The sequence below is a fragment of the Schistocerca piceifrons genome, chromosome 6 (genome assembly GCF_021461385.2).
Source record: "Schistocerca piceifrons isolate TAMUIC-IGC-003096 chromosome 6, iqSchPice1.1, whole genome shotgun sequence".
NCBI classification, from domain to species: Eukaryota; Metazoa; Arthropoda; class Insecta; order Orthoptera; family Acrididae; genus Schistocerca; species Schistocerca piceifrons.
The window spans coordinates 202,170,534-202,186,318 of record NC_060143.1 but is presented as its reverse complement, the minus strand read 5'-3'; the positions used below and the strand labels follow the sequence as shown (position 1 = coordinate 202,186,318).

The following is a 15,785-nucleotide window of genomic DNA, read 5'->3' as shown; positions in this document are numbered from 1 at the left end:
GAAAATGTAGGCTATCAACAAAGGAGCTGGCTTACAAAACACTCGTTCGACCTATACTTGACTACTGCTCATCAGTGTGGGATCCGTACCAGGTCGGGTTGACGGAGGAGATAGAGAAGATCCAAAGAAGAGCGGCGCGTTTCGTCACAGGGTTATTTGGTAAGCGTGATAGCGTTACGGAGATGTTTAGGAAACTCAAGTGGCAGACTGCAAGAGAGGCGCTCTGCATCGCAGTGTAGCTTGCTGCCCAGGTCTCGAGAGGGTTCGTTTCTGAATGAGGTATCGAATATATTACTTCCCCCTACTTATACCTCCCGAGGAGATCACGAATGTAAAATTAGAGATATTCGAGCGCGCACGGAGGCTTTCGGCAGTCGTTCTTCTCGCGAACCATGAGCTACTGGAACAGGAAAGGGAGGTAATGACAGTGGCACGTAAAGTGCCCTCCGCCACACACCGTTGGGTGGCTTGCGGAGTATAAATGTAGATGTAGAAGGTAACAGACTGTACACTCTCCTGGCTGTCTCTGAGTGGCTCCAATCATTTTGCCACAGTTAGAATACTAATCGCTCGATTTCTTTGATGTTCTAACATGCTCTTTCCCATTATCTGTTCAACTTTGGTAAATTCTTGTTCGTTTATCCAACAGGTGGCCGTCGTTTGTGTGATTATGAGATCGATAGGGCATAGGCCCATGACATTTCGTAACCAATCTGTAAGTGTGGCCTCGAATGCTCCAGTAGATGTTATTATTATATTCCTTTAACGCCTCCTCAGGGGCATGGTTGGTCTCAACACCCTAAGCCTGTGGACCCAGCGGGTAGCTCCATAACCCACAATCGATACAGGCAGATTGTCATGACATAATTTCATTATATCTGTTGCGAGATTAAATCTCCTCTGCCCTATACTGATTATCTTATTATATAGTCATTAAGTTTTGTTATTGACTTGCTCGATATGCTGGTCAAAACTAAGTCTCTGGTCAAAGTGGACGCGCCACATTATTTCATTTGATATTCTCGCCACCTATTTTAATACACGGATCTCGCAAAACTTTCCCTTTAAATCATGTATAATCACCAACCACGACTCTTCAAACGCACCATTCGTGACTGGAACAGGAAAATAGGAGAATGACGGCGGAGATCTCTGCCACACACCATAATGCCGGCCGCGGTGGTCTCGCGGTTAAGGCGCTCAGTCCGGAACTGCGCGACTGCTACGGTCGCAGGTTCGAATCCTGCCTCGGGCATGGATGTGTGTGATGTCCTTAGGTTAGTTAGGTTTAAGTAGTTCTAAGTTCTAGGGGACTGATGACCACAGATGTTAAGTCCCATAGTGCTCAGAGCCATTTGAACCATTTGAACACACCATAATGTGGCTCACGGAGTGTAGGTGTAGTTGAAGAGAACTGGTGTTGGTGCCTTAGGAGCAGTCGGCAGTGGGATGTATCGGTGTGCACGGCGCAGGTGCGTGCAGAGAAACTGCCGCGTCCGTTTCGTCAGCAGAGCGGCAGCAGCGGCCGCTGCAGTGGGTGTCCTTGCGCGCATACTCGGTCGCTGCGAGTAACTGTACCGGCGGCTGGAGCGCGCTGTTTACTGCCCGTGACCGCGGCCGAACGCGCTGACGCCCGCCTCTGCGTCTCTGGAGCAGCAGCCCTGTCTTTGTTCTCCAGCGTTTATGTGTTCCCGTTCGCGAGCGTGCATTTGTGTACGAGCAGGTAGGAGCGCTAAAAAAGTACAAGGCTGAACAGAATCAGGGACTAGGGTACCGCCAGCAGTGCCCCAGTGAACTGTGATAGGACCACTGCTATTCTCTACATACGTTAATGATTTGGCAGACAGGGAGGGCAGCAATCCGCGGTTGTTCACTGATGGCGCAGTGGTGTACGGTAACGTTTCGGAACTGAGCGACTGTAGGAGAATACGAGATGGCTTGGACAACATTTCTAGTTGGTGCGATGAATGGCAGCTTGGTGTTATGTCCTAGCCAGTAATGCCAACCGAGCCCGCTGCCAAAAGGTTGGCAGCATCAAAGTCCGGACGCCGTCCGTATAAGCAGCGCCAGCGATACAGGAAATCGCCGCAAGTCTGCGCGCGCCACCGCTGGCTTCTGGCTTCTTAAGCGCTGGAGTCGCGAGCGCTAGGACAGTTCTGTATTCGCCGCTCAGTTGTATACTCGCCACCGAATTGTGTACTTGCTAGTCAGTTGTGTGTTCATCGCAGCAGAGTTGTTGTTTGTAGTCAGCCGACGCTGACCTAGCCGCTCCGACTCGAACTAGACAGATTTCTGTAGACACCGAGTTCACTATTGTGTTTCTGTATCTTCATCAATAAAGATAAGTACCGACTTTTATTTAATCAGAGTGTTTGGGGTTTCATCTTTCTGTTTACTGTTCCAGCGGACCGGTCGGCCCGCTATTAAAAGTGTGGCGGTGACTTCGTAAGCCATTTCTACAGCCAAGTGTTTGTCGCTACGAACACCGCCACAAAACTTGGTTCAAATAGCTCTGAGCACTATGGGACTTAACATCTGACGTCATCAGTCCCCCAGAACTTAGAACTACTTAAACCTGAAACTTCCTGGTAGATTAAAACTGTGTGCCGGACCGAGACTCGAACTCGGGACCTTTGCCTTTCGCGGGCAAGCGCTCTACCAACTGAGCTACCCAAGCACGACTCACACCCCGTCCTCACAGCTGTACTTCTACCAGTATCTCGTCTCGCAGAACAGTTTCTGTAAAGTTTGGAAGGTGGGAGACGAGATACTGGCAGAAGTAAAGAAGTGACGACGGGGCGTGAATCGTGCTCAGTTGGTAGAGCACTTGCCCGCGAAAGGCAAAGGTCCCGAGTTCGAGTCTCGGTCCGGCACACAGTTTTAATCTGCCAGGAAGTTTCATATCAGCGCACACTCCGCTGCAGAGTGAAAATCTCATTCTGGATACTTAAAGCTATCTAACCCAAGGACATCACACACATCCATGCCCGAGACAGGATTCGAACCTGCGACAGTAGCAGTCGCGCGCTTCCAGACTGAAGCGGCCGGCTAATGGCAGCTTGCTGTAAATGGCCAAAAATACAAGTTAATGTAGATGAGTAGGAAAAGCAAACCTGTAATGTTCGGATACACCATTATTAGTGTCCTGCAAACAGAGTCACGTCGTTTAAGTAATATAGCAAAGCGATACGAAATGGAACGGGGATGTGAGAATTGTGGAACGGAAAGCGAATGGTTAACTATGTTTAATTGGGAGTATTTCAGGAGAAGGTGATTCACCTGTAAAGGAAGCGGCATACAGGGCGCTAGTGTGACCTATTCTTGAGTACTGCTCAAGTGTCTGGGATCTGTACTAGGTCGGATTATAAGAAGAAATCGAAGAAATTCAGAGGCGGGCTGCTAGATTTGTTACTGACCTGTTCGAACGACAGGGAAGTGTTACGTGGATGCTTCTCAACTCAAATAGGAATCTCTGGAGAGAAGGCGACATTCTTTTCGAGGAACACTATTGAGAAATTTAGAGAACCGGCATTGAAAAGAACTACAGAACGATTCTTCTGCCTCCAACATATGTAAGGACCACCAAGATAAGATATGAAAAAATAGGGTTCATACGAAGGCGTATAGACAGCCGTTTCTCCCTTCTACTTTTTGCAAGTGGAACAGGAAAGGAAATGACTAGCAGTAATACGGGGTACCTCCGCCACGCGCCGTTCATTGGATTGCCGAGTATATATGTCCATTGTGAACATACGAGGGCAAGCGGATAAGCTGTCTGTGTCGATATAAGTGAAATTTTACTTTTGTCTTTGTAACGTATCGTTTCGTAGGCGCCAGTGTGTGCGCCTAGTTCTGTTCCGTATCGTAGTTGCCTAGTCCAGTATCAGATTTCGACTATACATTGTCATGATCGATGCATTACCGGAGACTTAGTAATTTTATCAGAATTACAGTAAACACGGCCGGCCGCAGTGGCCGAGCGGCTATAGGCGCTTCAGTGTGGAACCGCACGACCGCTGCGGTCGCAGGTTCGAATCCTGCCTCGGGCATGGATGTGTGTGATGTCCTTAGGTTAGTTAGGTTTGAGTAGTTCTAAGTCTAGGGGACTGATGACCTCAGAAGTTCAGTCCCATAGTGCTCAGAACCATTTGAACCATTTTGAACATTAAACACGAAGGTACAATTTTGATTCCGTGTGATCGTCTCTTCAATTTAATGCGAGTATTATACAATACGTGGCAAAAGTAGCAGCACTGACCGGTTCCATTACACTGGCTTCTGGGGGAGCAGGTCCACAGTGGCGTTGGGCAGAATTGTGGAGAAATTAAGTGCCAATGCGACGTCGTTAACCCACCTTACAGCTCACATGCACTGCTGAGCTGTGGCAAAGCGTCGAAACCTTGTTGTCTGGAGCGTCTCCGATCATGAGGTTGACACTTTTGCACCAGTACGGAGGGGGTCTGTAGGCACCTCTTAGCCAAATTTCAAACTTATGCGTCACAGTGGGAGATAATTATAGGGTTTCGAAAAAGTGATCCTTTAATTTTATTGCTTAGTCTAGTTACACCTGAGGCAATAGTGGCGCTACGACTTACCATAGAAGATAGACTGAAAAAAAACTCACATTACAGAATTATTAACATTAGAAAAAGCTTTTGTCAGTAAAGCACTATTTGAAATTCCAAAGGTACCAGAGATAAAATTCAGGGTGTACAATTTGTACAGAAACCAGACTGGAGTTATAACAGTCAAAGAGCTCCCAGGAAAACAGTAGTTGAGAAGAGTATGAGACAATGACCGACGTTATTCGATTCGTACATAGAGCGATATGTTAACGAAACCAAGGAGAAATCTGGAAAAGTTGAAGGAGAAAAAATAAAGTTATAAGGCTTGAATATAACTTCATAATTCTGTTAGAGACACAAAGGACTTGGGAGATCAGGAAGGGACAGGATCTCGAAAAGAGGCCATAACACTGCGTCTCTAGCGCTCCCTTGGGGGTTTCCAAAATACCTGTTAAGGGCCCTGGGATAAGATGCGTGCTTTTACTTTCATGTACACTGAAATCTCATAAAGCCATCAAGTCTCGGAACAGCGTTGTATTTTCTTAGCAAAATACAATGACAGAGATATTGTTTGAATGAAACAGTTTATAAAACCTACTGCATTTATGAATTCCTCAAACTCAATCACATTCCGAGTCGCATGCAGCTTAAATGTCTACTGATCAACACACGAATGTTTAATTTCCTTCCGTATTCCCGCCTTCACATAAAACATTCAGAGTTGGTAACATTTCTAAATCCAGAGCTGCCTACGTAAAGTGACAGTCCCTGCTAGCTTACATGCCGCTGCGTTTGCTGACTGTCGCAAATATTTCCTGTCAGTAACATATTTGTGCAAGGAGCATTTTACAAGGATTCGTCAGCTTAATACAAGGAAAACATAAGTCATATACTGATTAGCCAGAACATTATGACCACGTACTTAACAGCTGGTATGCCCACCTTTGGGACGGATATCAGCGGCGATGCTTTGTGGCATGGAAGCAGTCAGCCTTGGTAGGTCGGTGAAGGGAGTTGGCACCACATCTGCACACCCCTTAATTTCCGGGGAGGGGGTGGTGAGCTCTGACGCCACGTTCAATCACATCCCAGACGTGTTCAGTCAGGTTCAGATCTGGAGAGTTGGGCGGCTAGCTCATCAGTTGGAACTCGCCACTGTGCTCTTCGAACCACTTCATCACACTGGTGGCCTTGTGACATTGCGCGTTCTGTTGTTGAAAAATCCCACTACCTTCGAGAAACGTGGTCGTCATGAAGGGGTGTATGTGGTCTGCAACCAGTGTACGATAGTCCTTGACCGTCACGGTGCCTTGCACGAGCTCCACTGGACTCATGGAAGCTCACGTGAATGTTACACCGAGCACAATGTAGCCGCCGCCAGCTTCTCTCCGTCCCGCCATACAGTTCTCAAGGAGCTGTTCCCCTGGAAGGCGACGTATTCGCGGTCTCCCATCGGCGTGATGAAGAAGCTTTCAGGATTCATCAGACCATGTAACGCTCTGCCATTGCTCCAAAGTCCAGTGCCGATGGTCACGTGCCCATTTCAATCTTAATTGCCGATGTCATGATGTTGACATTGGTACATGCATGGGTTGTCGGCTGCGGAAGCCCATCGTTAGGAGTGTTCGTTGCACTGTGTGTTCAGATACACTGGTACTCTGTCCAGCATTAAAGCCTGATGTTAGCTCCGCCACAGTTCGCCACTTGTCGTGTTTTACCAGTCTGCCAAGCCCACGATGTCCGACATCTGTAACGAGGGGTCGCTTCCCAACCCCACTACGTGGTGTCAGCTTGTTTCGCCACGTCCTGAAGACACTCATCACGCCACTTCTCGAACACCCGACAAGCCGCGTAGTTTCCGAAATCTTTGTGGCGAACCTGCGGGCTTTCACAATCCATCCTTCGGGCAAACTCAAATAGCACGCTCATTGATACTACAAGCACCGTGCGTGTCTCTGACTAACAGTCATTCATCGCCGGGTGAGGCTGCTATCGCTTGTACGGGTTTACATCGATAATGGGCTTGTGATCATAAAGTTCCAGCTGATCAGTGTTTATATCGATAGCAACTTCTTGCTTCCCTTCTTCCATTTCTTCACACACTTCTATACGCTGCATCGAGTATCTTACTTATAATTAACATTAATAATGTTCTTTACTAAAATTACTTGCAAAATAGGGAAAAGTTCAAAAAAATGGTTCAAATGGCTCTGAGCACTGTGGGACTTAACTGCTGAGGTCATCAGTCCCCTAGAACTTAGAACTACTTAAACCTAACTAACCTAAGGACATCACACACATCCATGCCCGAGGCAGGATTCGAACATGCGACCGTAGCGGCCGCGTGGCTCCAGACAGTAGCGTCTAGAATCGCTCGGCCACCCCGGTCGGCCCGGGAAAAGTTCCAAAGCACACAAATTTAAATAGAGAACTTTCGATAATCTGTCAACACTCTAAACTGAATTATGGTTGAAGCTTCCTGGCAGATTAAAAATGTGTGCCGGACCGAGACTAGAACTCGGGACCTTTGCCTTGCACGGCAAAGGTCCCGAGTTTGAGTCTCGATCCGGCACACAGTTTTAATCTGCCAGAAAGTTTCATATCAGCGCACACTCCGCTCTAGGGTGAAAATTTCATTCTTGAATTATGGTTCTTTTGAGCCATCTCTCAGCGTTGTTCAGCCAGCACAAAAGAAGTTATTAATTTTATGTCTCTGTAGCTCTTAAACTAACTGTGCTACGAGATTTAACGTAAACTCAACTGCGCTGCCTCGACAAGATCTTTAATCTGATAAGCTTATCTTTTACACTACTACGGTGCTTGATGTACTTTTTATTGCGTCTTCGGTTTTAAAATGTCCGTTAGGCGGCCGCGTACTTTTGCAGCGAGCACAGACAACCGCCCCGCGTGCTTCTGGTGAAACTCGCCTGCCTCCTGACCTGCTACCTCGACATACACGTCTGTCGGCGAATCGCTTTGTACAGATACGCGAGGAGTGCTGTCAGCTGTGGGCGCAGCGGACAGCCGCCGACTCCTCGCTTCTGGCCTCTGGGCGCTGCCAAGCGACCACGCCCTCCCCCCCCCCCCCTCCCACCCTCTTAAAAGGCCAGCGATTGTGCCCTCTTGTGTGGTGTCGCTCGCCGCTCGTAGGGGCCTAGCGTCACAACATGAACATTAACAAAAGTAAAACAAGGATCACAGAATGCCTTCTAATGGAATCAGGCGATTACAAAATGAGGCACTAACTGTAGCGAAGTAAGTTCTGCTATTTGCCAAACAAAACAACTAACGATTGCGGACGAAAGGGGTATAAAATGCAGCCTACCAGTAGTAAGAAAAGCTTTTCTAAAAAGAGAAATTTTATCAACATCTAATATGAATTTAAGCGTAAGGAAGTCTTTTCAAAAAGATTTGTCTTTAGTGTGACATTATATGAAACGGAAAATTGGGAGACTAACGGTACACATGAGAAGAGAATACAAGCTTTTGTGATGCTTCAGAAGAATGCTGACGATGAGAGAGGTACAGGGTGACAATTATTGAACTATACAAAAAAAAAGTAAATTAGTTACAAACTAAGGCGTGCTCACACTTTGTTCAACATGTAAACGTCACTACACATATTCGGATTTGTTTTATGACATGTTCGATGTGACTACCATCACTGGCGATGATGTGGCCCCGCTGAAGTGTCGGAACATCAATGCTGTGGATGACCTTCTAAATGAGTGTTTCCAGCTCGGCAATGGTTTTGGGGTCGTTGCTGTACTACTTGTCTTCAATATAGTCTTACAAAAAGAAGTCGTAAGTATTCAGATCCCGAGAATATGGCGGCCAATCTAACCCAATGCCAGTGGCCTGTGGGTACCGCAGAGACAGAATGCGGTCCCCAAAGTTCTCCTCCAGGACATCAATCTCCTGCTTCGATGGGGTCGAGCTCCATCTTGCATAAACCACATCTCGTCGAAATCAGGGTCACTTCGGAGAATGGGGATGAAATCATCTTCCAAAACCTTCACGTACCGTTAGGTAGTCACCGTGCCATCAAGGAACATCACACCGATTATTGCGTGACTGGACATAGTACACCACACAATCACCCATTGAGGGTGAAGAGAACGTCTCGATTGCGAAATTCGGATTCTCAGTCACCCAAATGCGCAAATTTTGCTTATTGACGAACCTATCCAAATGAAAATCGGCTTCGTTGCTAAACCAAACCATATTCGCATCAAACTAATTCCCATCATGCCCCCCGGCCTGCAGTTTGAACGTCCTAACGCAAACCATCCAGAAGTTATGACGATTTTATTTCAGACAGTTCAAAAATTATCACTTTGTAGACTGCTTATTTAACAAGAGATACTGATGCGAATCGGCGAAAAAATAAATGTATGCACAACTTGACCAAAAGAAGCGATAGGTTGATAGTACATATCCTGGAACACCAAGAAATAGTTACTTTGGTAACGGAGATAAGTGTGATGATGCGTAAAAATTGAGAGGCTCGCCGAGGCTGTATGCAGGTTCAAGTGTATGTCGATTGCAATATTTAGGGAGAGGTGAAGAGTCTTGCACAGGATATACAGCGTAGAGAGCAACATCTCATCAGTCTTCAGTCTGGAAACAACAACGACAACGAAAACAGTATTAGGCACCACTCACAGCGAACTCTTGATGAAGCTACCCGGCTGAAAACCTGACAGTAGTTCATTTTCACTTTACGCCAGGTAACCTCACGCTCGACCATTGATATCAAAAACTACCCGTCAGATCTCCAAACATAAGTTTTTTGACAATGGCAAAGCGTAAAATTTACGAACGTCATACATAAAGTATAGCAAAGTTGAAAAACTCAGGATGAATTCTGTTTTGTTTCATGGTGATACGCGACCCCTGATACGTCTAGATACGACTCTGGCAGGTGACACGTACGTAAGCATCTTATCTGATCATCCACATCCATTCACGTCCGTTGTGCATTCCGACGGACTTGGACAATTCCAGCAGGACAATACGACACCTCACACGTCCAGAATTGCTACAGAGTGTGTCAAGGAACAGTCTTTTGAGTTTACACACTTCCGTTGGCCACCAAACCCCCCAGATATGAACACGATTGAGCATATCTGGGATACCTTGCAACGTGTTGTTCAGAAGAGATCTCCGCCCCCTCGTACTCTTACGGATTTATGGACAGCTCTGCAGGATTCATGGTGTCACTTCGCTCCACCACTACAGACGTTAGTCGAGTCCATGCCACGTCGTGTTGCAGCACTTCTGCGTTTTCGAGGGAGCCCTTCACGATATTAGGAAGCTGTACCAGTTCCTGTGGCTCTTCTGTGTATGTCACACCAAATTATTCCACACTTAAACCCGAAATATTCATTACATAGAGACTTCCGATAAGGAGTGTCAGTCATAGAACTTCATACAGGCAACTGTTTAAAAAACTGACATACTAACAACAGTTTCACAATACGCTTACTCTATAATGAAATCTGTTGTGAAGAATCAGACACAATTTGAAAATAAACTTTCGTACATAAATATAACGCTAGGAGCAAAATTAGCGTCCACTGTCAAGAACTCAACTTTGCTCTTGCACGGAAGGGAGCGAAGTATGCAACCATAAGAATATTTGACCATTTCCTTTTGTACATTAAACTGCTGGAGAAAACGAAAGTTTTATCACCTGATTTAAATCATTTACGCTTGACAACTGCTTTTACTCAATAAATTACTTTCTAAGTAGATACTATGTGTGTACAATAAGATTTTAAAAAACCCGGCTACACCACCGGTCAAACGTTTTCCATCCTCCATGATAAAAACTATGTACTTTATTTCGATGTGCAAACACATTGCACAAAATAGCCAGACGAACAAAATAAATATTTTCTCTCTCTTTTATTACGTAAAATACGTTATCGTTCAGATTTTAGCCTCTTCAAAGTGTCCGCTCTTTGCCCTCAGAACACCTGTACAAACGTTGGCATTCTGGGGATAAGATTTTGTAGTATTTTTGCAGATATTGCAGCCCAATACGGCTGTAAAATTTTTCCATAGATCGTCATCATTAGATTACCTCAGTTTTCTGGTCTCCATCGGGACTTCAATGGGATTTAAGTCAGGTGACTGACTTGGCCAAATTAAATCCTTCACATTCCCGTATTGCTCTTTTCTATTGACATACCCTCTGCACAAGTCAGAAGGACGTGTGGGATCATTGTCCTGGTGTAGAACAACCCACGAGCAGTAAGTCTGTAGTCATATGGAACTGTATTGTTGATCGGTATCCTGTGATATCCTTCCTCCTTTGATGTTCCACTAATTTTCTCTGGATCACTGACCTTATCACCCGCAAAACATTCCCGAACCATGATCGACATTCTACCGTGCTTCACGGTTTGCGTCACACACTGTTTTTTTCATACGTTCTCCACGAAATCCTCGAACAAACATTAGTCCGTGAAAAACACCTTGCACCATTGCTGTATACTCCACTTCTTATGTTGCTGTGTCCCTTGCAATCTTTTAACTTTATTTTGTGTGCTCAATAAAGGTCTTTTGGCCCTTTAAACTCCGTTCACGAATACGGCGTTCCACTGTTGTGATAGAGATTGGAGCAGCTCGAATATACTCCCTCGCGAATTTCGGGTGGAGTACTAGTTCTCTGACGTTTACTCTGTACACATACGTACTGATTTTCCCTGTATAGTGTTATTCGGTGTGTTCCAGATCGCGAAACATTTGCACTGGCACTATATGTTGGGCTACGCTACCTTCTGTTGCCACTATCCTAATAGAGTTGTTTTCCAGGTGCGGAGCTACAGCTACAGTACGTTTTTCAATTCCAGTCTCCTGCTTCCGTCACATTAGGACGTAATCAGATATACAAACATACTGCTAGGTGCACATGCTGTACTGTAAACTAATGCGAACTGATTGCTAAATAGATAACTGAACAAATAGGACCTGTTCGAATACAAATGTCTTAGGCAAAAGGAATTCAGTGTTTGCAGTGTTGTTGTGGATACTCATCAGCGCCCGTCTGTATGAACAGCCAGTCAAATATACAACAAAAGGGCGTAGTCTTATATATACACTTGTTTTATTATCAGAACGGGGATGTGACGGAAACATTCAAAACGAAATCCCTGTTTCAACCACAAATCCATAGTTGTGATAGGTGATGTAAACTCTGGACGGATAGTGTATATAAATATTAATTGTAAACCTACTGTCACGTTCTACACTGTAAATTGTCACGAATATGATCAGTGGAACACGCAAAAAAACTGTACTATACTAAGAGAGGACGCCGATTCAAATCCCTGTACGGCAACCCAGTTTCAGGTTTTCTAAAGTTTTTCTAGATCGCGCAACACAAATGCTGGAACGGTTTCTCTAAAAAGAACACAGCCGATTTTATTCAGCAGGTTCGGATATATATATGAAGAGAAACCATGATACTCTGCGCTAAACTTGCTTGATAGTCCTGTCCACGACGAAAAACCAAGTCTTCGAGATAATACTGAAAGTAACTAAAGTAAGGACAGAGTTAAGAGTGGGGCAGAAGTCAATGAGGTGCTTAAGATACAGTTCGTAACCATGTAGGGAAAAGATCCCTATCCTCGCTACTCAGCCTCTCAAAAACATTTGCGCTATGAAAACGACGGATAATAATTATATCCGGCGGACCGTTTGAACTTACACGCACAACTGCTTGGTTAGCTAAATTTCAACGCTAAGCAACTCGGAAACGGCGCAACGTATCGAATTTTTTTCTTAACAATTATTTCTCAGCACAATCAACCCTGTAACACCCTTACAAGCTTTTCAGACTGTTTCTCACCACGCTGTACGCGTAGTTCACGGAATTTAAGTCAGAAAATCAAGTCTTCCTTTCACTTCGGTCAACCGGCTGAATTCCCTTCAGCAGGAACCCCTGGCCCCCAGTCCCTGGCAAAACCCACACTCCGGACGCGACACAATGCATGAGTCCCAACTTTGTCGTCCAGTCGCTGTTTTGAGTGAAATCACACTATAGTTGGACACACACAAATTACAATAGTTAAACAGCTCTCAGACTGACCTGCTCATATAACGTAATGCACTGCGCGCTAGCTTGCAAGACACGGGAGTAAGTCGAGTCAGCGCAGTGAATTAACATCCGTGGGTTGGTACAGTAGCCAGCATGAGTGTGGTTTTTAGGTGGTTTCCAACGTTCTTTTAGGCAATTACTGGGTTACCACAAATTTCTCCTCAGTGAATACGATTCAGGAACAAAAAACGCAGTAAGTTTACACAATTTACAGACAAATGGTGCATTCGTCTGCCCCCCCCCCCCCCCCCCCCCCGTCTGTTATCTAGACTAACGTTGCGTCAGGAAGGTCATCAAAAAATAAACAACAAAATGAAATTTGAAAAATCCTGAAAAAGTGGAACCAGTACTAGAAAGGATTAACACTGGGGAAAACAAAGAAGAAACTAGATTCCAGCAACACGGAGACACGTCTTACATATTACGAGTCAGCACAGCAGAAACACAAATCATCTTTCATAACGTTCCTCCGTAACTACGTTGTTTGCTTCCCTGAATTGATATGACATCGAAATTCTTGCAAATGACACGACAGTCATTGATCGCAAGTTCTTATTTGTTCAGGAATAGAAACCGCAAACGTCCATTAATATCAGGGACATGTGTGGCTACTATTTTACCATGATTTTAATCCACGTAACAATACCACTTATGGCTACCTATTTTAACTGCTTTCCCGGTCAAATACATGCAGACAGATCAGTTGATCGAAACCGGTAGCTGAATAAATAAATATTTTCGATCACTGAAATGGCAGTTTCGTAACACTGGATCGCAGTCACCTTCACAGTGGCTATGTCACGCCTCGTCGTGATCTAACACTGACAGATTATTTCTAGAAGCGGTATCTGAAGGGGAAAGTTTATGCCAACAAACCGTAACCCACAGTTACCTTGAAACCCAACATCAATGGAGCAACGCTTGTGGCAAAAGTGTACAAATAGTCGAGGACATTGCAAAACTCTTGGACAGCTGTTTGGCCGTAAATTTAGTCTACGTCTAGCACTTTTACGGTACCATGTCTTTTGATGTAAAATGTAAGATCAGATTTCAAAGCTTCATAATAGCATAATCACTGGCATCATTATTATTAAAAATTACATTGAGCTTTCGGCAAGGAGCTGGGCATCCTGCATTGCACTTTTAAATGTAACTATTACACAATCTACATCTACATCTACATTTATACTCCGCAAGCCACCCAACGGTGTGTGGCGGAGGGCACTTTACGTGCCACTGTCATTATCTTCCTTTCCTGTTCCAGTCGCGTATGGTTCGCGGGAAGAACGACTGCCGGAAAGCCTCCGTGCGCGCTGGAATCTCTCTAATTTTACATTCGTAATCTCCTCGGGAGGTATAAGAAGGGGGAAGCAATATATTCGATACCTCATCCAGAAACGTACCCTCTCGAAACCTGGACAGCAAGCTACACCGCAATGTAGAGCGCCTCTCCTGCAGAGTTTGCCACTTGGGTTTCCTAAACATCTCCGTAACGCTATCACGCTTACCAAATAACCCTGTGACGAAATGCGCCGTTTCTTCTTTGGATCTTCTCTATCTCCTCTGTCAACCCGACCTGGTACGAAATGAGCAATACTCAAGAATAGGTCGAACGAGTGTTTTGTAAGCCACCTCTTTTGTTGATGGACTACATTTTCTAAGGACTCCCCCAATGAATCTCAACCTGGCACCCGCCTTACCAACAATTAATTTTATATGATCAATTCACTTCAAATCGTTCCGCATGCATACTCCCAGATATTTTACAGAAGTAACTGCTACCAGTGTTTGTTCCTCTATCATAACATATGGAACTGCGTAATATGGTTGAGTAGGCTAAGACAGTGGGTCTGTACCATCTGTCAAAACTTCTGTGCTTTCCTGTTTTGTACCGTGTGAGAGCCTATTAGTTACTTCGAGATATACATACGTATTTAGGAGAAACCAGAGTTGAAATTTACGTACCATTTATCCAGATTTCTGTTCTCCATGCTTTCCTGTTTCGAACCACAGACGTGCCGTAATCCCTTCCACCACCCATTTCGAATTAAGAAAGATCATCGTTCGTAGCGACGACGTGACGTTAAACGTTAAGCTTCCTTCCTTGTCGAACATACGCCGTCTATGGACCTGTGGTACGAGGCAGAAATGGTCGCCGTCGGCGAAGGCGCCGAGACGCACGCGTTACCGGAAAATGGAGGCGTGTTGTTGCAGCACGCGTTCGGCGTTTAGCGAGCACTTGTCAAAGAGGCGCCCGTGGAAGGCAAACAGTTTACGTAATGCGTTCCGAAGGCCGGGCGGGCGCGCGACCTTCCGGTGAGGTGTCGGCCCAACATTCCAGCACCGTCAGCAGGGCGCGGCCGCCCGCCCTCGCAGGCTTAAAAACCTGGCGGGGTGCCGAGGATGATGTGACGGGAATGCGGTCGAAACGACATTGCTTAGCTCTGGTGCTCCGTCTACGGGAGGGACGGTGCCATCAGTGGAATGCTCATTACATGTTGTGACTGGTTGGGCTGTTAAAGCTTTCCAAAGTAGTGTCCTTGTTCCGTGACTGTAATGATGCAAGTAGGCACGGAAGAAAATAAGTCGTCGTAATGAAACTGCATGTTAAAGTGTTGTCGATACTGTAGTGATTCTTAATGAAGGTCTACGGAAGTTGATACAAACTCCACGAGGCAGCTTGCTGATCAGCATGAGTTCCTAACTTACCCGTATTTGTGCAAATTATACCGTCCACTATCTTTGACTTCCATCTGTTGTAGAATCTCAGAGAAAAAGTTAATATACACACATCAAAAAAAAGTTTTGCATCACCTCTGTTCCGAGGGTTCCGGAACATGTACAGAAAATTGGAATAGAGATCAACATAAACATCATTTCCACCCCTTTTATTGCTCATGAAAACCATGTTGTACCACCATACAACGAGACCTTCAGAGATAGTGGTTCAGATTGCCGTATACACCGTTACCTCTAATACACAGTAGCACATCCTCTTGCATTGATGCATGCCTGTACTCGTCGTGGCATACTATCCACAAGTCCATCAAGACACTGTTGCTCCAGATTGTCCCACTCCTCAATGGCGATTCAGCGTGGATCCCTCACAGTGG

At 45.4% G+C, this 15,785-nt stretch overlaps 1 protein-coding gene and 1 non-coding gene across 2 annotated transcripts in view; one reads left to right on the top strand and one right to left on the bottom strand.

Annotated features, from left to right (window-relative positions):
• LOC124803236 (zinc finger CCCH domain-containing protein 13-like) overlaps window positions 1–15,785 on the top strand; it is a 331,812-nt gene that overhangs the window by 107,265 nt on the left and 208,762 nt on the right. The window lies entirely within an intron of this gene.
• On the bottom strand, window positions 2,604–2,678 carry Trnas-cga. Its single transcript has one exon. It is a non-coding gene; the product is annotated as a tRNA-Ser (tRNA).